This window comes from Cetorhinus maximus, chromosome 4 (assembly GCF_964194155.1).
Source record: "Cetorhinus maximus chromosome 4, sCetMax3.hap1.1, whole genome shotgun sequence".
Taxonomy (NCBI): domain Eukaryota; kingdom Metazoa; phylum Chordata; class Chondrichthyes; order Lamniformes; family Cetorhinidae; genus Cetorhinus; species Cetorhinus maximus.
Window position 1 is genome coordinate 109,138,533 of NC_135882.1, and position 27,193 is coordinate 109,165,725.

Consider the following 27,193-nt stretch of genomic DNA (forward strand, 5'->3'; position numbering starts at 1 on the left):
TGGAATAATGCCAACACCGTAGGTTTGATTCCTGTTCTGTCTAAGCTAGACTTGGCACCTAATTCCTCGCCCTATCCCCAAGAGTGGAAGGAAATGGCAAACCACCACTGACAAAAACTGCCAAGCAAAACTGCTCAGGTTGACGGTTTTTAAAATAAAACTGAAAACACTTACTGGCATCACTTGTACCCATTTCGCACACTTGTAGAAAAGTGTGTGGCTCCAAAGTGTGGCACGGCAGCACTGCTAGTTTCATTGTGACGAGATTGGGACAAAAAAAATTCAGGAGTCCACAGCCCACACTGATCGCCATCTTTTGAAGAGCGATAATGGTGCATTCCATAAGTGTGTTGGAAGCATGTAGAGCAGGCACAATGTGCAGTCAGTCATTGTCTAACACTGATTTCATGCACGACTTACCATTTTGGACCTAGCAGGTCCTGTTAGCGCCCTGTCTTCAACACATGCAGCTGAATGCAGGGACTGCCCCACTCACGCTATTTAAAATGATCACCATGCAACTTTTAGGTGCTTTTGACTTTGTTTTGCTATTGGAGAGTTGGTGGAAGTACTGCATACTGTGCCGTCGGAGGAGTTGACAAACATAGTTCCAGTCGGAAGAAAGTGGTGCTGGAATTTTGACAGGAATGTTGTGGATTTGAAAGGCCTCTGGCCAGAAAATTTGCTGCCACCCATGGGACCATAGTTACAGTTCCTCTTGGACTGTAGCATGATGTGGAAATGGGGTAGAGGCAGCAGGGAGGAAAAGTTGTTCACAGAGTGAGGAGGAGGAGAAACCTCAACCCTTAACCATCTGCGGTCTCCAGAGAGCAGTGGAGCAGTGTCTGCGATGGCTATGCTTCACCAAGGAGATGGCTCTTGAAACTCTGTGAATTGGGCCAGCTGCCACAGAGCAGAGCGAGGATGGCACTACCAATGGCTGTCAAGGTCACTATCACCTCAATTTCTATACCAGTGTATCCTTCCAGGCTGGGGCCAGTGACATTGCCAACATTTAGTTCGTCATGCATTGCTGCTTCTGAAAGGTTACCAAGGAGAGGGGACTTCATTGTCTTCTCTATAAGCAGTGAGAAGCAGGATATGTGAGCAAGTGCTTTACCAGGCTAGCAGGTTTTCCAGTGGTGCAGGGAGTCTTCGACTGCACACATGTGGTCCTATGGAGCAATGTATTAGAACCACAAAACGTTCCATTGGTGTGTGAATATGCCCAAACCATCATGTTGGTGAATTCCCACGATCTTGACAGCAGTCATGATGCTTTAATCCTGCGCTACTGCTGTTCATGTCATCTTTAAGCCACCACGTTGAACTAGAGGGTGGCTGCTCGATGACGACTACCCACTGTGCATGGATAATGACACCACTCCAACACCCATGTGCACAGCGCTCCTACAATGACGGCCATGCTCCTACTAGGAACTTCACGGAGCAAACCATCAGTGTCCTGAAACAGGGGTTCCACTGCTTCAACTGCCATGGGGAGCCTTTTAGTATGCGCCAGAGTGTATTTCACAATTTGTGGAGATCTGCTGCATCCTCTACAACTTGCCAAACATGAAAGTGTAGCCTCAGCAATTTTAGCAATCTGCTGGACTGGATTGCTGATCCTGAATGCCCAGTTGGGCCTGCATGACACCAAGCTGGAGCTGCATAACAACAAAGAGACAGAGAGATCTCATGACCTTAGTTTGAGCTTCAACTGCTGCTTTCAGATGTTGAGTGGCTTTTGTGAATGCTGCATTAGAAACTGAGATATTAGCCATCAGACACTGTATCACAGCTGTGCCACAAATTCCCTCTTGAAGCTGGCCACAATTTCCATGCTGGAAAGAATGGTCTTCAACCTCTAGACTAAGCCCTGTGCCAGGTTGGAGCGGGACATCTTCGTGCTCCGTGATAGAGACAACAGGCTCTCTGGCAGACCTACCAATGCACCAACCATTTTTGCATGCTTGTCCGTCAGCCTTTTCCTGTATCCCACCTTATCAAATTCCTGATCTAGAGCAGAGCCCACCTGTGACCTCGCTCTCTGATGAGTTGGCACACACACAAGCCTTTTTCTCTGGCCTTGCTGTAGCCCAATCATGTCTTGTGGTTCACCATGTGCAAATCCTGCCTCTATACCACCCATAAGATATGCGCATTACCAGTACCTGGGCTTGTGGCTGCAAATTGTCACAGCAAGTGATGATATTCTTCCGCAGACATGTACTCTTCTTCTGGGTCTTCATTCCCAGGCACAAGATCACGGGCCTTGGCCCTTTGAAAGCATAAGTGTGCAACCAGAGAACCAAGCTGCAGGAAGGGTGGGGGTGTGAGAGTGGGCAGAAAGCAAGAGGTGCAGCTTATACATCCACCAGGTTGTGGGATTTGAGAAGGTGCATAAGGCAGAAACATACTGTAATCCCAGGTAGCTTCATCAATACTGGTTGCCACTGCCTCAGTTAAAGGTGGGCCAATAATGCTGTGCCCTGTTTTCTCTAAGAGGTGATGGCATGGAGCTGTGCCTGACTCCGACGTTCTTTGCTCCTCACTCCTGTTATGTGTCAGCTTGTCCTGTAAGACAGAAGGCAGAGCGTCAGTGAGTGTATTGCAAGGTGTTTGGGTGATGTGTCTGTCACAACTGAATAGCTGGAATTATATGGAAGCTGTGGTATGTGGGTGTGAGGCTTGTAGCAGTGGTAGCTGTGTGAGGTTGAGGTGGCATGTATGAATGTCAGGCATGAGTCCTGATTGCTAGAGATTGTTGACAGGAGGGCCATCAGGTTGTGGCGCATTAAGCAGTTGGCGGTGTGGTTGATAGGACAGGACATTTTAAGATATATTCACTGACTTTGACCACTTTGAAGTTATTGAACCTTAACCCGAGCTGTATCCAGGTCCTAGCATTGACCCCGGGGCTATCTGTTTGCACTGCCTTCACATGTCTGGAGGGCCTCCTGGCTCCTGCAGAAATATGACCTCTTTCCGCCTTTCCACTCCCTGGATAAAGCCTGTAGCGCTGCATTTGACAACCTGGGAGCCCTCTCTCTGCCCTGCTGGTTCATTTCTGGTTTCTTCTTGCTCAGAAAGCCTTTCCCAGCCACTTCTACACCTACTTCAGCCAGAATCGTGAGTGGCGGCTGTCCCTTGATTTGAGGATGACATCTACTCAGGATCATGAGTTTCTGCCAGGGATTCCCATGTGATTGAACAGGCTGATTCTCAACCCACAGCCCTTTGGACACATGGAGCAGGATGTCCCATGAGGCTGTGGGATCTGGAGTGCAGATTTGCTTCCTTTTCTTTCCTTCTCTCCCACCACTCTGCCTCTCATTAAGACTTTGTGACTCAAAGCATGATGCAGCCTGATGAGTAAATTGTCGCCATTCTGAACGATTGGTGGCAAGCTCCTCCTTGCAGTTATTAATGTTAATGCTGTTAGACTTCAGGGAGATCTTCAGAGTATCTTTGAAGCCTTTTCTTTGCCCTGGAACATTAGCCATTTGATAGTTGAGAGAACAGGACCTGACAGGGGAAGCAGTTTTCAACCATCCGGACAGAATGTCCAGTCCATCAAAGTTGATTTTGCAGGAGTTTTGCCTGAATGCTTCAGGAATTGGCTTCAAGAAAGACAATGGTGTTTGTTTGAAGGTCCTCCCATTGAATCCAGAGGATATGGCAAAGGCATTGCTGATGGAATTCCTCCAGTGCTCTTATGTGTCGCTGATACACAGTCCAGGTGTCTCAGCATTACAGGCATGTGGTGACGATAACTGCTTTGTACACTAGGACTTTTGTTGGTGAGCGGAGGTCTTTGTTGTCAAACAGTCACTGCTGTGATTTGTAGAAGGCTGAGCTGGTGCAGCTGATCTGGTGTTGGATCTCCTCATCAATGGTGGTCTTCTGAGAGAGGTGGCTGTCAAGGTATGGGAAGTGCTCAACATATTCCAGAGCCTCTCCTTCAACATATATGGGGATGGAATATTTGGCTGACCGGGTGTGCATTGGTATGAGTTTTGTTTTGGCAATATTCAAGGACAGGCTGAGTCTCCTGTATGCAGAATTGAAGAGATCGAAAATGCACCCCCCCTTTAAGAGGTGCAGGAAGGCTTTAAAAACTGCAGGCAAGCTTTAATTGCTGCCAGTCTCACAGGAACCTTACCCCTCTGTTAACTGTACACCCACTCAGCATTGCTTTCAGCACTGGGTTGCTTGCCACAGTCATGGAGCTGAGCAGATAGCATGAAGTGTGCATGCTGTCTGCCTGCCACACTTCCATCAGCTGAGAGGTGATTGTGCATCACGTTTCCTGTGCCTGCTAATGGGCCTTATTTAATTTTTAACCCAGTGTCTTTGTGTACAGTGCGTGGGCATGTGTGTGTGTATCTGTAAACATGCACACATGTATGTATCCCGAGGACAGTGATTGCTGTAGAAATTTTGAATTATCTATCATTACTATTGAACAAACACATGCTTTCCAATCAGTTGCCTCCCTGGTGATGTTATGTGGGACAACTTAGGTGTTCAATATTTGTCAAGGATGTCAGCCAACATTCTGAAAAGGAGGTCAGAGAAAGCCTCCAAGTCATTGGTTTTGCCTTTGGCAACATCCTTCCTAAGTCGGGCCTTAAATCTACATGATCGGGCTCATAATAATGATGGGTGTGTCACTGTTTGGCTCAAAATTGCCTTTTTGCCTGAAGGAGTTTTGCCTGGGAAAATAAAGAATGTAGCTAGCAGTCAGAGCCAGCCTGTTAAATGTCCTGAGATACCCAGTTCATGAGTATTGTCAAAATCTCTGTGTGGGCTTATGGCTCTTCCTTATGTCTGGAAGATTTTGTGGTAGGTTGAGTTTCTAACAAAGCCTTTGCACAATTATGACACGCCAAACATCATTGAGGTTTTAGTTGGTAGAATGAGAGAAGTGTGGGCTGTACCAATTGATAAATGATAGCTGGCTACTTGGCTGGCTCAACCACTCTCATCAGATGACATTCCTCATGTTCTTGAACTGTCTTCCAGCGTTTAATTTAACAAAGGTACCGTTCACTTAATTTTACTCTTACCAGTTGCGGGTCAGAAGGAGGTAGATGTTTTTATTCTTTCTCCTGGTCTCTGATTAAAACACATTGTTCTGGCAGTTATATCTGTTTCTAACCACACGAGCATAAGCCAGGGCAAAGCAGGAACATCCACTGCATTACAAGTTTCATGATTTGAGTACACAGTCCCTGGAATTGGACACCATGGCCTAACCAAGGTTGACTTTGTCACTATCTCATTTAATGTATTTTGATATGCCAAAACATCTGCCGGAGTTTTGCACTGCTGTTATGGGCAGTAACTTGAGAGTTTTCCCAGTCCTCCCAACTTCAGCATCCTGATTTTGACTAACAAAAAGTAAATTTCAAGTTCTTGTGCATCCAGGGGCACTTTCATTTTCCTTCTGTGGGGTTTAATTTAATCTAGAAGTGCATTGGTTAATTGCGTAAATTAAATATTTTGTTAAAAGTACTGCATAATTGAACCAAGTCGCCCTCCTTTCAAGAAGAAAATGAATCATGCATGAACCTTGTAATTATTTCAGAAATTGAATTACATTTCAGAATAATGTTAAAATCATTAAAGTAAAAGAAAATGAAGCAACTAAAATAAATGCACAAGACCATCCACTTCCAAGTCTAGGAAAATGTTTCTTTAGGTAGAAATTATTTATTGAGTTTAACGTTTTCATAATATTTAACAACACATTAAATGCAATAAAGTACCAACAAAGTGAAGAAAATCTACAGTGGACCCTGTGGTCAGACCAACAACCTAGGGTGACACTGGCCTGCACATTCGGGAAACTTGATGCATATTTGCAAGTTAAATTTATTATAAATTATTATTTTATATGTTTATTCTATTTGCTTGCCTAGCACATTTTACCTGCCAAGCTGGAACCCCTTTCCCCCTACTTCTCATTTGGATTCACTGTATAACCTGTAAGAAAGAGATAGAAGAAGGGAGGTCGAGAGAAACAGTAGTATGAAGACATCAGAGACAGCTAAGAAAGTCAGCCTATTTGACTTGCAATGTGAAGTGTTAAGAAAGATTAGTTCATAATATATCTTACATCTGTTTCCAGTTTCTTCAACAATAAGGGATTGCCTTGTCAACATGTTATTCTATAATCTTACACCCTTTGCTACAGCTGGCAATGCTTTGCACCTCCCAGTCCCTGAGCCTGCACTTCAGAAAAATTACTGTGCTGTGACCTTTGATTTCCAAATTGTCATAGCTTTTGCACTTTAACTAGAAATAATAATACAGCCTCAAACTATCATCAACAACTTGAATTGAATAAACAGTTTTAGCGCAGTAAAATGTTCCAAGGCACTTCACAAAATAAATTGCCACTTAGCCACGCAAGGACGTATTTGGGCAGATTATCAAAAGCTTGGACAATGACATGGGTTTTAAGGAGCATCTTTTAGAAGGAAAGAAGAGACAGAGAGGTTTAGGGAGGGATTTTCATACTTTAGAGCCTAGGCAGCTGAAAGCCATCAATGGTGGAGTGATTACAAACGGGAATATGCAAGTGGCCAGAATTAGAGGAGTGTAGATATCTTGAAGAGTTGTAGGGCTGGAGGATGCTATATTGATGGGAGGGGTGAAGCCATGGAGGGAATTGAAAATGCGGGTGATCAGTTTAAAATTGAGTTATTACTGGACTGGGAGACAATGTAGCTCAGCGATGGTGATAGGTGAATGGGACTTGATGTGAGCTAGGATATGACCAGCAGAGTTTTGGATGAGCTGAGGTTTATGGAGGATGGGAGATGAGAGGCCAACAATATTAAATTAAAATAATGACAGAATATAGACTTTAGTAAGCAAGCTGAATTATGTCTGCCCACTCAGCTCAATCATCTCCACTCTTTAACTGTGCTTTAGCTTAAGATGACACTTAACCACAGACTCCCATCTGCTAACCCCACATGTACAGCACCCGGCAAGATGGACTTACATAACAATGTATTAATGTACTAGCCTGCTCCAGGAAAGCCCTATCTTGAGCCCAGGGTTTCGGTCCATGACCAGAACCTATCATCAGTGAATAAGTTCACTTTACAGCACACTCTCTTGAGCTGTCAATATTGACGGTGAGACACATGCAAGAATTGCCAAAGCAATTGTAGCCTTCGTCAGACTTTGAACAGCAATCTGGGAATGAAGAGGTGTAAGCTTGGTTGGAAACTCAGTCTATAGAGCAATAGTCTTGCTCACTCTGCCCTATGTATGTGAGACTTGGACTGTGTACCAGCGTCATGCCAAGAAGCTCAACCACTTTCACATGAGCTGCCTTCAGAAGCCTCTGAAGATCAGATGGCAGGACAAAATACCAGACACTGAGGTACCCAAAGAAGCTGGCTTGCCAAACATCCACACCATATAGAGACGGTCACAACTGAGTTGGACTGATCATGTAGCCAGAATGCCTGATACTCGCTCATCAAAGCAAATCTTCTGTGGAAATTTTGAGTCCAGGGTGCGTTCTCATGACAGTCAAACGAAGGTTTCACTTAGGAATGTTGATATTGGCTGGGATTTTCCGGCCCCGCCAGTGGCGGGAATCATTTGACAGACCAGCCAGAGGTCCGTTGACTTTGGATGGGAATTTCTAGTCCTGCGGCAGCTGGGACTAGAAAATTCCGGCCATTGGCTTTGAGCCTGGGAGAAGCTTGCCTTGGATCGCTGTACTTGGCACAACCAAATAAAAAATGGTGCAGCCTCCTTTGAAAGCAAGAGGCGGAGAGAAAACACAAGGAGAGGTAATCCTGAGCCAGCAACTCATCCAAACTCAATCGTCTGCAATATCCTGTCCTATTGGTAGCAGAACCTTCTTAGTGCAGATCAGCCTTAAATGTCACCTACATCCCATTGGATCCCTACCAAACACCCAGATAATGAACATGGTTATCTTAACCTCAAAAGACGAACAAGAACAGTTAAGTTTTTACATACTTCGTGTGCTCCATTGAAACCGGCTATTAAAAGATTCCTATGGGATTTCCAATGTTAAATGTTTGTTGCACTTGGATATAATAATTACTTGCTATGTCACCAGCTAGTGCTTTATTGAGAATTCCCATGTTAAATGACAGCACTCATTTGTAGCAATTATCTATCATGTCAGTAGGTGGTGCTGTATTATCTTGTCCCCAAAAGTCACTCAAAATTTTGGAAAAAAATGTATTTTTTTCTCAAACTGAAATTGCTGTTCAAGCTAACAAAGAATTAAATATTTTAGAATAGCTTGATTATATTTATCCATTAAATTGTCTTCTGCGCTTTCAATTAAAGCTTTAGTTGAAGGTCTCAAGCTCTCTCAAAAATGTTGACTTGACACCTACACCCATTCTTTTGAGTGCATTCTCCCCACCCCACCCCCAAATATGTCCCTGGCTGGGAGGGGACAGGAACATGAAGCCTTATGGGCATGACTACCCCTTCCTGTGCTGATAGTATGCCTCCTGCTTCATCTCAGCTGACCTTTGTACACAGTGCTATTAGCCACAGTAAGTAACTTCTCCATTTTTTTAATGTTACAGTGAATATCAGGAGGCTGGAGATCCAGTGTGATTGGTTTCTGGCCTGGTTTTACGACCTTAGCTCCCAGGCAATAAGTGTTCCCTCAGCACTAATCACAGAAAAATAAAGCCAACTGTCATTAAATATCTTAGAGTAGCAGATCTCCCGTGATATTGCTTGTAGTGAACTGGAGTATACTTTGCTTGACTTTTTTTATGACAAAGTAAATGGTCCTCCCCATGTGAATGGTAAGTTTAAAAAACTACAAGTCTCTAATATAGTGAAGGTAAAACAGAGATTCCTAGTTTTCTAAAACATTAATAGGGATAGTTTTTGTATTTTTAGTTAATTACTTTAATTATATGGTTCTCTTTTGGTGGATTTTGTTGAACCAACCACACTGAAGTGAAAGGTAAGTTAAAAGAAATTCCTACGCAGTTCATGGACACTCAAATAGCAGCTTAATGAATGACAAGTTAATCTTTGTTTTTACTGTTATTGGTTGAAGGATTATGGAGCCATATGCAAGCTGTTTTGTTTTTTTTTGTTCCAGTGAATTGTGACATTTTTATTTTTGGAAGTCAGTTTGAATATAATTCCTAAGTAGCACATCCTCAATTAAAGTGATTCAGGTATTTTATACCCTAGTGACAGAAGGTGGGAGTAATCCTATTGCATCTGCAAAGAATGCTTCATTATCTTGGCAACAAAGTCAGATTGCAGGTACTGGCAGTACACAAGTTGAACTAAATGAGCTGAGCCAAACATGGTGGTTTTGGTTGAGATCCAGAAGCAACTCCATCAGTAATAAACAGTTTTATTTTTTCTGCTTAGGACGAGCACATAATCTAGGGTAAAACTTCAATGAATACTGAGGTAGTGCTGAATTTTTGGTTGTGACTGTTTTCCTCTTTTGTTAAAGTAAAGCTACATCGCTTCCTGTTCAGATGAATCTAAAATACCCCATGGCATTGTTCAATGAAGAGTAAGGGAGTTTGTCCAGTTTTCTTGTTGGCACTCCCCCCTCAACCAATACCAACAAAAGCAGATTAACCGGTTATTTATTTATCTCACTGCTGTTTGTGGAACCTTGCTGTTGGCAAGTTGATAGCTGTGTTTGCAAACATAAGAAATGAGCTAGAACTTCAAAAGTAATTTATTCATTGGGAAGGCCTTTGGGATATCCTGAGGACTAAAAGATGTTTTTAAATGCAAGTTTGTTCTTTCTTTAATGTCTAGGCATTATTGATTCTGTCCCAGCAATGTTACACTATAGCTCAATGCTCTTTTTTAATAGGATATGTTTGCATCAGTTGGATTATTCAAACAAAGTTGAGGAACAATTGGTGCATACCCAGATTAAATATTAACAAGTGAAACAAAATGTTGATACACCAACACTCCATGCCAATGGTAAGAGGTGGATTTTTTTTATTCATTCAAAAGATATGAGTGTTGCTGGCAAGGCCAGCATTTATACAGGCTTTCAAGTTCTCTCTATATTCAGTTCCTGAATTAACTCTCAGCATACTTGAGATTTCCATGTAAAGGAGGGAAAAGTGACTAGAGAGCACACCCGTGGCTGATCGTTAATTTAAAATAAATGTAGAACTGATAAATGAGGAATATTGCAAAAACCAAAATGGGGAACAGGAAAAATACGAAACAATTCACCTTTCCAAAAAGTATTGTCATGGATTCTTTTAGTTTAAACCTCTAATGTCCCTTAAACAAGAGATAATATTAAGATCAGGGATTAAAAAAATAAATTGTGTATTCCTAAAGAAATCAATGTCATAAGGAACATCAGTTAGGGTTGCAGAAAGACCACTTTACGTTCATCTAGCTCCTCCTGTCGGGAGACATTTATGTTGTCTTGTGTGAGAGTTAAATCTCAATCCTGCATCATATCAAATACAATGTCAGGTTACACTGACATTGTGCAATAAATTACATTGGCACCTCCATCCCCAATATGGTAACACTGTATTTGGGCCCATTGAATAAAATATGTTCTACAGCATACATTTCTAATTATAGTGAATAACTCAGGGATTCATAAACATATGGTTCTGTCAGACCCAAGAGTGTCATACTTCAATCCTGCGCTTAAGTTAATTAATGAGACTTTGCTTCATTAATATAGTTCTGTTTTTGACTCCTCTACAGGTATATACCAGATAATTTTATTATGCTATCTCCGAAATATCTAGTCCATAGCCTTTGAGTTTTTTAATAAATTGGCTCTCACTCCATGGCCTTGCAGATCATGTATCAGCTGTGACTGACCAAATGAGTTACCATCTCTAAGCTTCCAACAATATTATCTGAACCAGATATTAGAAGATTTGAAGAAAATAGAACAATAATACTGCCTCTGCCATTTTGTTTTTTTCCCTGTCAATGGGGAAGTATAATTAGCAATTCCATTAAGACTGGTTACTCAACAGAGAGTTTGTGGGTACAAATCTATATCCCATCATTTTGAGTATTAGCCCACCACCATACTGTATATGGACAAATAAATAATACATCTCAGTTCCGAAGAAGTCATACTGGACTCGAAGCGTTAACTCTGTTTCTCTCTCCACAGATGCTGCCAGACCTGCTGAGTTTTCCCAGCGCTTTTTGTTTTTATTTCAGATTTCCAAAAATGTAGTGTATTGCTTTTATTAAAGAACAGATTTTATGTGCTGCTAAAATTTCAGACACAATTAAAGATATTACAAACATAAACTATAATCTCAGTGATGTTTTCCACTACCCACTAATCCCCCATTTACTTTATCATGCTGCTGTCAATGACAGCCCTGACTTTAGCAACAAAATGATAAAATTAAGTGAGGTGGCACTGCTTCAGGGAACATCAAGGCATGATACTCCTGGTAACACAACTGTTACTACTGAAAGCAGAAGCTGCCTGCTTTTTGGCTGCTAGCCTTCATATGAAGGTCAGCAACTCAATTTTTCACTCTCTGACCTTAACAAAACAAATTGGTTGTGGGCAGGATTTTCAACTATTGGTACCAGTTGGTAACAAAGAATGGGCAGCTGGCAGATGAAAATCTGATGGATAACTTGGATGCCTATTTTCCCGCCTGCATCAAATTTCAGACAAGCTTTTAAATAGACACTTGGCACTCCAGGTGGGAAGCTCTTTAAATAGGAAAATAAATAGGATTGCAATTTTACTTATGAACAAAACATGGGTCGTGCATGCTCGTCCCATTTGTATGGCCTAACTGCTGTAGCCCTCTCAGGAAAAGATAAAACAACTGCACATATAATTCCTAAATATAAATAGGCCTTTAGTGTATTTACTGCAGAGTCCACTAAAGCAGAAAAGTTTGAAAACCCAGCAAACTACATAATATTAACCATTTAGTTCCGAACTCATAAAACTTAAAACAATATGTTTTAAATCTTCATTAGCATATGTATAGCAACAGTAGCAAATGTTAAATACACCATAGGAGTGGAAGCTTGTACTGTGCATTCTTGGAAACTAAAATGCAGCACATATATTGGTTTATACTTCCATTATTTCCTTTTCTTGAATAGCCCAATCGTTCTACATCTCAGTTTGTGTTGTGAGATTTAATTCATTAATGGCATCAAACCACAAGCATCTTGGGAATTTGAAGTCTGTGTAGCTAGAAACAGATGTGAGCTTCAGGTAACACCATGAAGAAAGTGAGCTTCAGCCGATCTATTGTGAAAAAGGGAAAATGACAGACTTCTGACTTATTAGCCAGGATTGATTTTACTTTGCTGCTTCAAGACATTGAAAGAACCTTGTGTGGCCAACACCAAAAGGCTGAGAAATTGAGAAGATTAGGATCTCTTAAAGGTTTACAAGTTGGTGACTGTATTACAGTGAGTGTAAATAATGGTGGAAAAGGAGTAAAAACAAAGGATGAACATATTAAGAAGAATATAGTGGGGCTGTGGTTAGCGGTCAAAGGACTTGGCTTCCACTGTAATTAAAATACTAAAATATCATTATCTTCTGGTGAATTGTTCAGCATATCAGGTTTAGGGCTGTGGACAAGGTGAAATGTTAGACACAAAAATGCATTATGGTTTGAAAAAATATGTTCTAACAACTGGTGCCCACCATGCTGCCCATTTAGGCAAAGTTAACAGCATTGATTAGCAGCCTGCTCTGTGATTTCCCCCCATCCCTGTTTTCCTTCCTCTTCAATGCTGACTGGTTTTAGCTGGAGGTGGTATTCAGTTTCAATTCCTGCTTTATTCCCACATTCCCCAGCATATGCCATAATGGGGTGCTTTTCAAATCTAGTGGCCTGGCTAATAAATAACCAAATTTAACCTCAACTGTGGCTTGATAGCTTCAGGGAGGAACATACCTTGGGACCATCAATGACAAACCCTCTCGACAAAAGATGAGTGTTCATAGCACTTGTCTGTCCTGGAGTTGCCATTTAAAATAAATAAAAATGCATGAAGTCTTCAACATTTGTATGACAAGAATTTTTGCTAGATCTTGTTAACTATTTGTAAAGTCAATGCACATAAAGTGTATTGGGATGACATTTTTGAACGAGGGACATCCCCCCCACTCCACCACCACCCCCCCACCGCCAAACAATGGGAGCCTGCATGGGGTTTGCAAAGTTAAGGCAAAAACACCCTGTGGTTCTTCCCAACTCATATTGCAGTTGGAGTTAATATCTGTTGTATAAATACATGTGTCAGAAATATTTTTAATTTGCGTGAATTAGTTTGGATTATCTTTAATAGGTGAAATGGATAACTCATTGCTAGGTGATAAGTTTGGGAAGGGAGAAGCTCGGCAGCAACAACAGCAGCTTATGAAAGTAACTATTTGGGTGGACTTTACCAGTTGGAGAGGTAGACACCAAACAGGAAGTGAAGGAATGTTGAAGAGTTAGGAGAATTGAAGGCTTGGTTGAAGTGATGTGTTTTTAGGTATCTCTCAAATGTAGCAAAACAAAGTGGAATTTGAAGAGAATTTCATAGATATAATAGTTGGAAATATTGGCCTCTGTTGATGAAAGGGAGAGAGGGAATAAAGCAATAATCTGGAGTCCAGGTTGGCTGTAGAACTGAAGAACAGTTGCACATAATGTGGTCCAGTCTATGGAGGGACTAGAAAACAGGGAAAATTCCGAAATCAATTTGCTGGAGTCCATTGAAGACAGGGATAATAGGTGTGCAAGGCTTTGGATGGTATTTAACATAGGTGATGGGGGTCTCACCTGTGGGCTGGGGAGCCAGCGAGAGCCCTGTGTTGCCTCCTTTTGTGAAGGCCTGCCGAATTACGTGACAGTGCGGGCCTTCCCCGGGATCAAAGGCCCCGAGGGAAGAAGTCCGACCACCAGCCCCCACCCCGAGAGCTGTGGGCCAATTAGAGCCGGCAGCTGTGCATTGCAGGCATGGCCAGCGGGAGCAGTGGCAGCTGCCGGAAATTCACCCACCAAAGGAGTGGGATCGTTGTGGGACCCAGGCCAAAGGTGAATGAGGGCAGAATGGGGAGGAGGGGAGGGGAGTTGGAGGCAAGGGCAGGAGGGTGGCTCTCAGAGGCTGCCCTTCACCTACCCAATGCCAGGTTTTTCAATTAGGCACTGAGTGCCTTTGAATGATGGCCCCTACCCCCAGCAGCCCGCTTCTGGCTTCCCAGATTGCGATTCCCCCACTCTGCAGTGATGGGATGAGGCCTTTAAGTGGGCATTAATTACCCACAAGGGCCTCAATTGGCAGCGGGTGGGAAGGCCTTCCACAAGCCTTCCCACCACAGACTTAATCAGGGCAGAGGCGGGAAGGCAGCAGGGTCCCCACCTTCCACCCGATTAAATGCCCTTCCGCTTCCAAACCTGCCTCAGGGGAAGGCATTAAATTCCACCCTTTGAGTGGGAAAGGACAAGAGTTGTGGAGCTCAGGACTTAAGTTTGTGGAAACCAGTGAAGAGAGCATTTAAGAAATCATCGCTTGAGGTAGCGGAAGACATAGGAAAAGACGTTAGCAGGAGAAAACAACAACTTGCGTTTATAAAGCATCTTTAATGTGTGAAAATGCCCCATGGTGTCTCACAGTGAAATAGGTGAAATGGCACTTAGTCAAAAAATGAGGAATTAAATGTTGGTGTCTAATGGCTAGCTTATGGAAGTGCAATTTAGGTAGGATCTTAAAAGAGGATAGCAAGTTTCATGCAGAGCATTCCAGACATTAGGACCTAGGTGACTGAAGGCATGGTCATCAGTGGTAGAATGAAGAGAGGGACAGATGTACAAAAATCTTGGCCAGGAGAGCATTAGAGTATTTAAGACAGGAGGTAACAGAAGCATTACTGACTGTTTCACTGGTGGATGGGATGAGTTAAGGACAGAGGCGGGTAAAATTACGGAGATGGAGGTGGCACTCATTGTGGGATGTGAACCAGACCCTTGCATTTCAACTAGGGCTGCTGAAGTTATGAACAGTTTGCTTTGACTTGGCATATTGGCTGCGGTATAATCAGTGGCAGAGGTTGAAAGACAGTGGCTCTGGTCTTCATAAGTTTTAGCTTTGGCTCTATGTTGGACAACAATCTGGGAGCAGAAAGGTCTGGATAGGTGTTAGAGAGGTAAAGCTGAAGGCCATCAACAGATGTAAGGAAGTTGCCTGCATAGCTTTGAATGATGTCACCAAGGAGCAGTATGTAGGTGACGAAGTGGAAGGGACCAAGAATGGGTCCTTGGGTGACTCAAGAAATCATGATATTGTTTTTGAGGGTGGAGACCTTCTGCAGGGAAACCTGGAGATTGTTAATCTGCCAGCAGAGCCCAGAGGAACAGTAGAATGTGAGGTTAGTCAGATGGGAAGGAAATTGGTCAGTTTAGCTCCTGGCAGATGCATTGGGCAGGATAGTCAGCAAGAGAAAGCAACGTGGCATTTGGAGATATTGAATCAAAGAATCATAGAATGTTATGACACAGAAGGGGGCCATTTGGCTGTGTCTGTGCCAGATAAAAAGAACCATCCAGCCTAATCCCATTTTCTTGGTCAATAACCTTATGGTTATGGCACTTCAAATGCATATCCAATTTTTTTCTAAGTGCGATGAGGATTTCTGCCTCTACCAACCTTTCAAGCAGTGAACTTCAGACTCCCACTACCCTCTGGGTGAATAAAATTCTCCTCAACTCCCCTCTAATCCTTCTACCAACTACTTTAAATCTATGTCCTCTAATTATTGACCTTTCTGATAAAGAAGGATGGGGATCCTATCCATTCAATGTAGGCCCCTCATAATTTTATACACCTCAGTTAAATCTCCCCTCAGCTTCCTCTTTTAAAAAGAAAATGTTCCCAGCCTATCCAGTCTTTCCTCATAGGTAAAATTCTTCAGTATCGTTTATTGTGTATTCCCTTGCCTTGTTTGCTCTCCCCAAATGCATTACTTCACATTTCTCTGTATTGAATTCCATTTACCACTTTTCTGAACCACCTGACCAGTCCATTGATATCTTTCAGCAGTGGAGAGGTTTCTTCCTCGCTCCCAACCACATAGCTAATTTTGATTCATATGAAAGTTTCTTAATCATGTTCCCTACATTTAAGTCTAAATCATTTAGATATATCCAGTACAGATTCTTCACTTTTTCCTCTTTTGCTTCTCTTAGCATGTTATGACCCAGCAGTTGGTAAAGCTGAGTTATTTAAAAATCCCAGAGGGAAACTTTAAACAACTGTCATTTTCATTTGGTACGTTTGAGATGTAACTCTGAATTCAGGTATAAAACCACCAGTTCCTGAAAGGTTTTTCTATCAAACTACATGAGACATTTATTAATTTACACATGGTTACAAATTACTACTATCATAACTTTTAACAAACTTCCAAACTAATCTCCATTAAGGCAACAGTAACCCATAGACTTTAAGCAGACACCAGGCAAAACATTTTCACTGTACAAATTCAAAATGAGGTTCCTTTCCCTTTGCAGACAGTTGTAGGCTTACAGCTGCTTTGATGTTACATGCTTCTGCTCCGCACACACAAAACTGCTGTCTGTTATACCCAGCACTTCTCTTTGAATGTGAATTCTCATTGTATCACCAGCCCCTTTGATAGTACCAATTTTATTAGTAATATAAACATTGCTTGGTCTCTACTAGCTAGTTGCCAGTTTTCACTCCCCTTCTTGAATGCTCTATTCAACAAAATGTACTCTACCTTACTCTGGTTACATCTCAAAACTAGTATACATCAAAGCACCCAGACTAATCGAATTAAGACACACCCACAGACTAAACCTTTATTTTTTAAAAATAATTTCCAACAATATTATAAACATTAATCTTCGTGACAAGCAACCGACTATTAAGGACATACAAACAAGGAGCAGGAGTAGGCCATTCGGCTCCTCGAGCCTGCTCTGCCATTTAATGAGATCATGGCTGATCTGATAGTAACCTCAAATCTGCATCCCACCTATCCCTGATAACCTATCACCCCCTTGCTTAGCAAGAATCTATTCACCTCTGCCTTAAAAAAAAATTCAGACTGCTCCTGCCACCTTTTCAGGTAGAGTTTCAAAGACTGATGACCCTCTGAGAGAAAATATTTCGCTTCATCTCTGTTTTAAATGGGCGACACATTTTTAAACAGTGACCCCTAGTTCTAGATTGTCCCACAAGAGGAAACATTCATTGCATATCCACCCTGTCAAGACCCCTCAGGATCTTATATGTTTCAATCAAGTCACCTCCTAGTCTTCTAAACTCCAGCGGATACAAGTCTAACCTGTCCAGCCTTTCCTCATAAGACAACCTGCCCACTTCAGGTATTAGTTTGGTAAACCTTCTCTGAACTGCTTCCAATGCATTTACATCCTTCCTTAAATAAGGTGACCAGTACTGTACACAGCACTCCAAATGTGGCCTCACTAGCACTCTGTATAACTGAAGCATAACCTCCCTACTTCTGTATTCAATTCCCCTCACAATAAATGATAACATTCTATTAGCTTTCCTAATTACTTACTGTACCTGCATACTAGCCTTTTGCGATTCATGCCCTAAGACACCCAGATCCCTCTGCATCTCAGAGCTCTGCAATCTGTCACCATTTGGATAATATGCTTCTCTTTTATTCTTCCTGCCAAAATAGACAGTTTCACATTTTCCCACATTGTACCCCATTTGCCAGAACTTTGCCCGCTCATTTAACCTATCTATATATTTTTGTAGCCTTCTTTTGTCCTCTTCATAATTTACTTTCCTATCTTTGTGTCATCAGCAAACTTGGCAACCATCCCATCCATCCCTTCATCGAAGTCATTTGTATAGTGGTAACAGTTGAGGTCCCAACACTGACCCCTGTGGCACACCACTTGTTATATCTTGCCAACCTGAAAAAGACCCATTTATGCCTACTCTTTGCTTCCTGTTAGCCAACCAATCTTCTATCCATGCCAATATGTTACTCCCCACTATACCACCAGCTTTTATTTTCTGCAATAACTTTTTATGTGGCACTTTATCAAATGCCTTCTGGAAATCTTAAGTACAGTACATCCACCTTTATCCACAGCACATGTTACTTCCTCAAAGAACTCCAATAAGTTGGTTAAACATGATTCCCCTTTCATAAAACCATATTGATTCTGCTTGATTACCTTGAACTTATCCAAGTGCCCTGCTATAGCTTCTTTAATAATAGCTTCTAACATTTCCCCTATGACAGGTGTTAAGTTAACTGGCTGAGGTTTCCTGTTTTCTATCTCCCTCCCTTTTTGAATAACGGAGTTACATTTGTTATCTTCCAATCCAATGGGACTCAGTAATGTTACAATAGACCAATCAGAGAATGCCAAGATGCGAAAGAATTCGAGGGGAATCAGAGCTGGGATGGTGGCAAGAGAGAAGGAAGGCTGCAGGATAGTGATCGGGGGAGTGAATTTGATAAGAGAGGAGAGGTGATAAGTAGCATAATTGGATGAAGAGATTGGAGGAAGAGAGGAGAACATGGCTAAAGAAGGACGAAAAATTTAAACAAATAGAATAGATTAATAGAATAAAGAATTATTGGGCCTGAGGAGTTATCAATATATTGTCACAAAACAGGTTCATTCTTCATTATGATTTCAGAGGGCAAATTAGCAGGCTGGTTGACCATGATAGCTGTTGTTTCTTTATGCACGTCAATCAACACAGGGAATTTGGAATAAATATACTTGACAGGAATTAGATGAGAAATTTCATAGTTATAAACTGAAGATTAGGAAAAGGCAGTTCAAAAATTTCCCAAAGTTTAAAGATTGGGTGTTAAGAAGAGGCCATGGTGGGATGAAGTTCAATTATTGATAGCATATGGTCCACTTGGAGAAGGTACCAAGATAGACAGAATGTGGTAGGGGTCTCAGCAGCTAATATTCTGGGGATGGAAAAAGACAGTCTTGCTGGATGTAAAGGTTTCAGCTGAATGCTAAGGTTGTGCATCATTGAATTCAAGCAGTTGGTTAGGAAGGTTGATGGATTCAGAGTTGGCATCACACCGGCACTGGCAAAGGTACAAGAATGTCTTAAGTTTTGCTGATGTTGGGATGTAGGAATTTGAACTAATCCAATACTTAATGTTGAGAACGGTTTTACTGAATGTGTAGTGCAGTGAACGGAAAGTGAGAAATCTCATGTGAAATCCAAGAAGGTTTCATGCACAAAGTAACAGAAGGTGAATGTCCTTTGTCTTTCAGCTGAAAAAATGAGAAATTGTGAGTTTGAAATATTAATTTCAAAAAGATATGCATAGTAGAAAATGGAATAGGGAATGGATTGTTTGAACAAATTCCAGATCATAAATGGTGATATTTTTAGAATGCCTGTATGAAAAACGCACCTTTATTATCATTAATTCGAGACATTTGATTGGATCTTTTAAAAATAATGTTACTCTGTTGCTAATTTTAAAAAAATTATTCTTTCACGGGGTGTGGGCATCACTGGCTAGGCCCACCCTAATTGCCCTTGAGAAGGTGGCAGTGAGCTGCCATCATGACCTGCTGTAGCCCATATGGTGTAGGTACATCCACAGTGCTGTTAGGAAGGGAGTTCCAGGATTTTGACCCAGCAGCAGTGAAGGAACGGTGATATGTTTCCAAGTCAGGATGGTTCCCCTTGGAAGGGAACTTGCAGGTGGTGGTGTTCCCATGTGTCTCCTGCCCTTGTCCTTCACGGTGGTAGAGGTTGCAGGTTTGAACTGTCTAACGAGCTGTGGTGAGCTGTTGTAGTGCATCTTGTACATGGTACACTCTGCTGCCACTGTGTATCGGTGGTGGAGGGAGTGAATGTTTAAGGTGGTGGATGGGTGCCAAACAAACTGGCTGCTTTGTCCTGAATGGTGTAAATTTTTTTGAATGTTGTTGGAGCTGCAGTCATCCAGGTCAGTGGAGAGTATTCCATCACACTCTTAACTTGAGTCGGGTGGACAGGCTTTGGGGAGTCAGAAGGTGAGTTACTTGCCTCAGCATTCCCAGCCTCTGACCTGCTCTTGTAGTCACAGTATTTATATAGCTGGTGTAGTTCAGTTTCTGGTCAATAGTAACCCCTGGGATGTTGATAGTGGAGGATTCAGCAACAGTAATGCCATTAAATGTGAAAGGGGAGATGGTTAGTTTCTCTCTTTCAATATTGTTGAATATTCTGAGCAGAATCTTAAATATTTGTCAAATATATTTTGTTCAGAGATTCTTGAACTTCCCCGACGAGGTTATCGCTGGACGTGAGGTTAAACGGGTCACAAGGATGATGGTGAATATAGTAGTCGAGAAATTTCTCGGATTCTCTCCTGCTTTATTGGCATTAATTAGCTAGAATTGCAGCAAAATCATTTGAAGTCTAAGGACATAATTGGATTTAGGAACATAGGAGCAGGAATAGGCCATTCATCCCATTGAGCCTGCTCCATCATTCAATATGATCGTGGCTAATCATCCACTTCAATGTCTTTTCCTACATTATCTCCATATCCTTTTATGTCATTGGTATTTATAAATCTGTCAATCTCTACTTTAAACCTACTCAATGGCTGAACTTCCACTGCCCGCTGGGGTAGATAATTCCAAAGATTCACAACCCTTTGAGTAAAAAAAATTCCCCCTCACCTTGGTCCTAAGTGGCTTCCCCCTTATTTTGAAATTGTGTTGCCTGGTTCTCGACTCTCCAACCAGGGAAAACACCTTACCTGCATCTACCCTGTCTAGGCCTTTAAGTATTTTGTAGGTTTCAATGAGACCATCTCTTGTTCTTCAAAACTCTAGAGAATTCAGGCCCAATTTCCCCAATCTCTCTTCATAGGACAGACCTGCCATCCTGGGACCAAGTCTGGTGAACCTTCATTGCACTCCCTCTATGGCAATAATATCCTTCCTAAGGTGAGGGGACCAAAACTGCACACAGTACCCCAGGTGTGGTCTAACCAAGGTTCTACACAATTGAAGCAAGACTTCAGTACTCAAATCCTCTTGTAATGAAGGTTAGCATACCATTAGCCTTCCTAATTGCTTGTTGCACCTGCATGTTAGCACTTATGAACAAGGACACTCAGGTCCCTTTGTACATCTACACTTTAATTTCTCACTATTTAAGATATACTCTGTACATCCGTTCCTCCTGCCAAAGTGGATAACCTCACATTGTTCCACATTATGGCCTGAATTTTTAGCTCGGCGAGCAGGTGTGATCGGCAGGCCCGGGATCAGCTGGGAAACGGACTGCCAATCGCGATCGGCCCCCCACCGCTATTTCACGCCAATTAACAGCCAGCCAGCGTGAAGCTCGCGCTGAAAAGCTCAGTGCTGCCGGGGTGGGGGCAGGAGGAGGGCGGGCAATGACATAAACGCGGGTGTGGGCAAGCACTGAGAGAAAGCTCCCTGAAGGCAGAGAGCTGCCTCAGGGAGCTGCAGACCTGAAAATGTTCCAATAAAGTTTTAAAAAGCAGAAAATAAATCTTTGAGCATCACAATCAGGCACCTGAAAATATAGATGATAAAAAAGCTGCCCACAGATTTTTATTTTTACTTTATTTCATTACGGAAACCTCATCCCACCCTTGGATGAAGTTTGATGAAAAATGTAAAGGCTGCCTGGCTGATTTGTCCATCCGCCAACCGTAAGGTTGGACAGGCGATGAAAAATAGCAGACAATTGCGCCTTAAATGGGCTTAATTGCCCTCTTAGTTGTTAGCGGGAGCGCTTCTGACCTTTATGTGTGCCTGCTGAGCGAAATATCACACGAGTGCATAATGACGTCAGGACTCTCGCCCAATGTCATCTTGCGCGATTTCACACCCGATCGGGTTGGGCGCAGGCCCGCCTGATTAACATAAAATTCAGCCCCATATTCCATCTGCCATGTTCTTGCCCACTCACTAAGTCTGTCCAAATCCCCTTGAAGCTGCTTTGCTTCTTCCTCATAACACACATTCCCACCTCGCTTTGTGTCATCCATGAACTTGGAAACATTACATTTGGTCCCCACATCCAAATCATTGACATATATTGTCAACATTTGGGTCCTCAAGTACTGATCTTTGCGGTACCCCATTAGTCATAGCCTCCCAATGCCAGAATGACCTATTTATTCCTACTCTCTGTTTTCTCCCTGTTAACCAATCCTTAGTTCATGTCAGTACATTACCTCCTATCCCATGTGCTTTAATTTTGCTAACCAACCTCCTGTGCGAGACTTCATCAAACACTTTCTGAAAAGTCAAGTACACTAGGTCCACTGACTCCCCCTTGTCAATTCTGTTAGTAATGTCTTCAAAAAACTCCAAAAGGTTTGTCAAACATGATTTCCCATTCATAAATCCATGTTGGCTGTGCCCAATCAGGTCATTATTATCCAAGTATCCATTTATCATATCCTTTATAACAGATTCCAGCATTTTCTCTACTACTGATGTAAGGCTAACAGGTCTGTAGTGCCCTGTTTTCTCTCCCTCTCTTCTCAAATAGCTCATGACTCAGTTTATGACTCAGAACAAAAATATACCCCAGTGAGGAAGGAAATAAATACAATAGCTATCACTAGAGGAAAAAGTACTAGGGAAACCAATGGGGCTAAAGGCTGATAAGTCCCCTGCACCTGATGGATTACACCTTAGGATATTAAAGGAAGTAGCTACAGAGATAGTGGATACATTGCTAGTAATCTTCCAAGAATCCTTAGATTCTGGATTGGAAAACTGCCAAAATAACATCCTTATTCAAAAAAAGAGGGAGACAAAAAACGGGTAACTATAGGCCAGTTAGCTGAACATCCGTAATTAGGAAATGTTAAAGTCTATTATAACAGATATAATAGCAGAGCATTTAGAAATGCATAATATAATCAAGCAGAGTCAGCATGGCTTAATGAAGGGGAAATCATGCCTGACAAATTTATTGGAATTGTTTGAGGAGGTAGCAAGCAGGATAGATAAAGGGGAACCAGTAGATATAATATATTTGGATTTCTAAAAGGTGTTCGATAAGGTACTGTACATAAGGCTACTTAATAAGATAAGAGCCCTTGGTGTTGGGAGTAGTATATTAGCATGGATAGAGGATTGGCTAACTAATAGAAGACAGAGAGTTGGGGTAATGGGGGCATTTTCAGGATGGCAACCTGTAACTAGTGGCTGGGTCCACAGTTATTTACAATATATATTAATGATTTGGATGAGGGAAGTGAATGTTCTGTAGCCAAGTTTGTGGATGACACAAAAATAGGTGTGAAGGCAAGTGGTGAGGGTGACACACAGTCTACAGATAAATATAGACAGGTAAAGTAAGTGGGCAAAAACTTGGCAGATGGAATATGATATGGGAAAATGTGAGGTTATGCCAATTTGGCAGGAAGAATAGAGGAGCTAAATATTATTTAAAGAGAGAAAGACTGCAGAAAACTGCAGCACAATGGGATTTGGGGGTCCTCATGCATGAATCACAAAAAGCTAGCATACAGGTTCAGCAGGTAATAAGGAAGACAAATGAAATGCAGATAAAAGCAAAATACTGCAGATGCTGGAAATCTGAAACAAAAACAAAAACTGCTGGAAAAATTCAGCAGGTGCGACAGCATCTGTGGAGAGAAAGACAGAGTAAATGTTTCGAGTCCGTATGACTCTTCTTCAGAAGAAATGTTGACCTTTATTTCAAAGGGAATGGGAGTGCAAAAATAGGGAAGTCTTGCGAAAACTATATAAGGCACTGGTTAGATCACACCTAGAATACTATGAACAGTTTTGGTCCCCTTATTTAAGGAAAGGTATACTGGCATTGGAGGCAGTCCAGTGAAGGTTCACTAGGTTGATCCCAGGTATGGAGGGATTTTCTTATGAGAGGTTGAATAAGCTGAGCCTGTACTCATTGGAGTTTAGAAGAATGAGAGGTGACCTTATTGAAACATGTAAGATTCTTAGGGGGCTTGACAGGGTAGATGCTAAGAGGTTGTTTCCTCTTGTGGGAGAGTCTAGGACCAGAGGGCATAATCTCAGAGTAAGGGGTCGCTCATTTAAGACAGAGATGAGGAGGAATTTCTTCTCTGAGAGTTGTGAATCTGTGGAATTCTTTACCGCAGAGGGCTGTAAAAGGCTGTGTTGTTAAGTATATTCAAGGCTGAGATAGACAGATTTTTAATCAGCAAAAGAATCAAGGATTATGGGGAAAAGGCAGGAAAGTGAAGTTGAGGATTATCAGATCAGCCATGATCTCATTGAATGGCGGAGCAGACTCGATAGGCCGAATGGCCTATTTCTGCTCCTAGGTCTTATGGTCAATGCATCCGCTATCTCCATAGCTACTTCTTTCAACTCTCTTGGATGCAGAGTATAAGGTCCCAGGACTTATTAACCTTCAGCCCGATTAATTTATTCAATACAACCTTCATACTAATACTAATTTCCTTCAATGCCTAATTTTCCCGAGTCCCTTGGATCTCTAATTCTGGGAGTTTTCTCGTATCTTCCTCAGTGAAGACAGATACAAAGTAATCATTTAGCTTCTCCGCCGTTTCTCTACCCACCATTCTCCTGACTCTGCCTGTAACGGACCCACATTTGTCTTAGCCAAACATTTCCTTTTTACGTAACTATAGAAGCTTTTACAGTCCATTTTTATGTTTTTGCTAGTTTACATTGATATTCTATTCTCCCTTTATCAGTTTCTCTTTTCCTTTACAATGCTCTTAATCCTCAGGTTTACTATTATTTCTGGCAACGTTATAGGCCTTTTCTGTTAATCTTATAAAATCCTTAACTTCCTTTGTTAGCCACGGTTGACTGACTTTTTTTGGGGGGTTTTGTGCCTTGAAGGAATGTATAATTGCTGTAAACTATGTAATAATTCTTTAATGACTGTCCATTGCCTGTGTACCTTCAAACCTTTTCATGTATTTTTTCAATCCACCTCATCCAATTTGCCCCTCATGCCTTCATAATTTCCTTTGTTCAGATTTAATACCCTGGCTTCAGATTGAAGTAACTCACTTTCAAAATTAAAATTGTAAAATTGTAAAATTCTATCATATTATGGTCACTCATCCCTAAAGGTTTTCTTTTACAACAAGATTAGTAATTAGCCTTTTCTCATTGCATAATATTAGATCTAAAATAGCCTGATCTCTAGTTGGTTCCTTAGCATCCTGCTCTAGAAAACCATCCCTAACACACTCCAGAAACTCGCCTTCCACAGCATTAGTGCTCATTAGGTTTACCCAGTCTGTATGCAGTTTGAAGTCACCCATGATTACAGTAGTATCAATACAACATGCTTCTCTTATCTCCTGATTAATACCATGCCCCACACTACCACTACTGTTTGGTGCCTATAAATAACTACCAATGTTTTCTGCCCTTTGCTGTTTCCTAGTTCAACCCAAACAGATTCCACATCTGAGATCCTCCCCTACTAATGTATCCCATCCCCTTATTATCAGCACAACACCACCTCATTTTCCTTTGTGCCTGTTCTTCCTAAATGTTGAATATCCTTGAAGATTCAGTTCCCCGTCTGGGTCACCCTGTAGCCATGTTTCTGTAATGGCAATTAGATCATACACATCTATCTCTATTTGTGCCTTTAAATCATCTACCTTGCTGCAAATGCTGCATGCATTCAGGTAGAGTGCCCTTAACTTTGTCTTTTTAACATTGGGTGGAATTTTACAGTCCTGCCGATGTGGGCGGGACCGAAAAATGTGTCGAGCCGTTCAAAAGTCCATTTGGCAGGACCGGAAAGTCCCACTGGCGGGAGGGGCCGTAAATGTTTTGCCCATTATTCGACATTCTAAGCCTAGTTGATGCTTGCCTTCGTTTCACCTGCCTTCTAATTTCGCTTGCTACTTCTCTACTACCAGCTTTACTTCCTTCCCATTTGAGCTAACTCAAAGGTTCCCACCCCCCTGACAAGCTAGGTTAAACCCTCCCCAACAGCACTAGCAACTCTCCCTATGGATATTAGTCCCGGTTCTGTTAAGGTGTAACCCATCCATCTTGTACAGGTCCCACCTGCTTCAGAACCAGTCCCAATGCCTCAGAAATTTGATGCCCTCTCTCTTACCCCAATTCTCCAGGCACATGTTCAAATGCTCAGTCCTCCTATTCTTATGCTCACTAGCACATGGCACTGGGAATAATCCTGAGATTACTGCTTTTGAGGTCCTGCTTTTTAATTTATTTCCTAGCTTCCTAAAATCTGCTTTCAGGACCTCACCCCTCTTCCTACCTATGTCATTGGTACCAATGTGGACCAGATTCTCTGGCTATTCACCCTCCTCAAGAAGGTTGTCCTGCAGATGCACCGTAACATCCTTGACTCTAGCACTAGGGAGGCGCCGCACCATCCGGGAGTCATGTTTGTAGCTGTAGAAATGCCTGCCTGATCCCCAAACTATCAAATTCCCTATCACTATTGCTCTTCTACTCTTCTTCCTTCTCTCCTGTGTAGCTGAGCCACCTGTGGTGCCAGGGAATTGGCTCTGGCTGCACTCCTCTGAGGATCCATCATCCTCACCAGTATCCAAAATGGAAAACTGATTAGCAAGCAAGATAGACTCAGGGAACTCCTGCACTACCTGCCTTCTTCTCTTAGGCTGCCTGGCGGTCACTTTTTCCCTCTCTGCCTGTATGCTTCCAACCTGCAGTGTGACCACCTCCCTAAACATGCTGTTCACATAGTTCTCTGCCTTGCCGATACACCATAGGATCTCAAGCTTCTGCAGCCAGTGACATTTCTTGCAGATGTGTTTGTCTCGGTTACATAGTACATCCATGGTTTACCACATACCACAGGATGTACATTCCACTGGGCTGAGCTGACCTGCCATACCGTAACTTTAAAAACTATTTATTATAATTAGAATAGTAGAATAACTTACCAGTTATTCACCAATCAATTTCTTCCCCTGTACCAAATTAAGAGCCAACTACTGGAGGCTGAAAAAGGTAGAAAAAGGAAGGAGCATCTCCCTCACCAAACTCCCTCACTTACCAAACTCTCAGCTTAACACTGTGTGCTTAATATTAGCTACCTGAAGTATATAGCAGTAGAGTTAAAATATTGAAAGGGGAAAACCTACTAAAATATTCTTGGTTCCTAGCTT

At 42.0% G+C, this 27,193-nt stretch overlaps 1 protein-coding gene across 2 annotated transcripts in view; it reads left to right on the top strand.

Moving 5' to 3' along the window:
* Positions 1 to 27,193, top strand: part of greb1l (GREB1 like retinoic acid receptor coactivator) — a 410,899-nt gene that overhangs the window by 130,281 nt on the left and 253,425 nt on the right. Inside the window, exon 1 of one of the 2 annotated variants that reach the window (XM_078540620.1) lies at positions 9,933 to 9,996. The exons of the other annotated variant lie outside the window; for it this stretch is intronic. The gene's annotated coding sequence lies outside the window, so the exon portion shown is untranslated. Of the gene's footprint in view, positions 1 to 9,932; positions 9,997 to 27,193 lie in introns of those variants that run through there. 2 annotated transcript variants of the gene reach the window in all.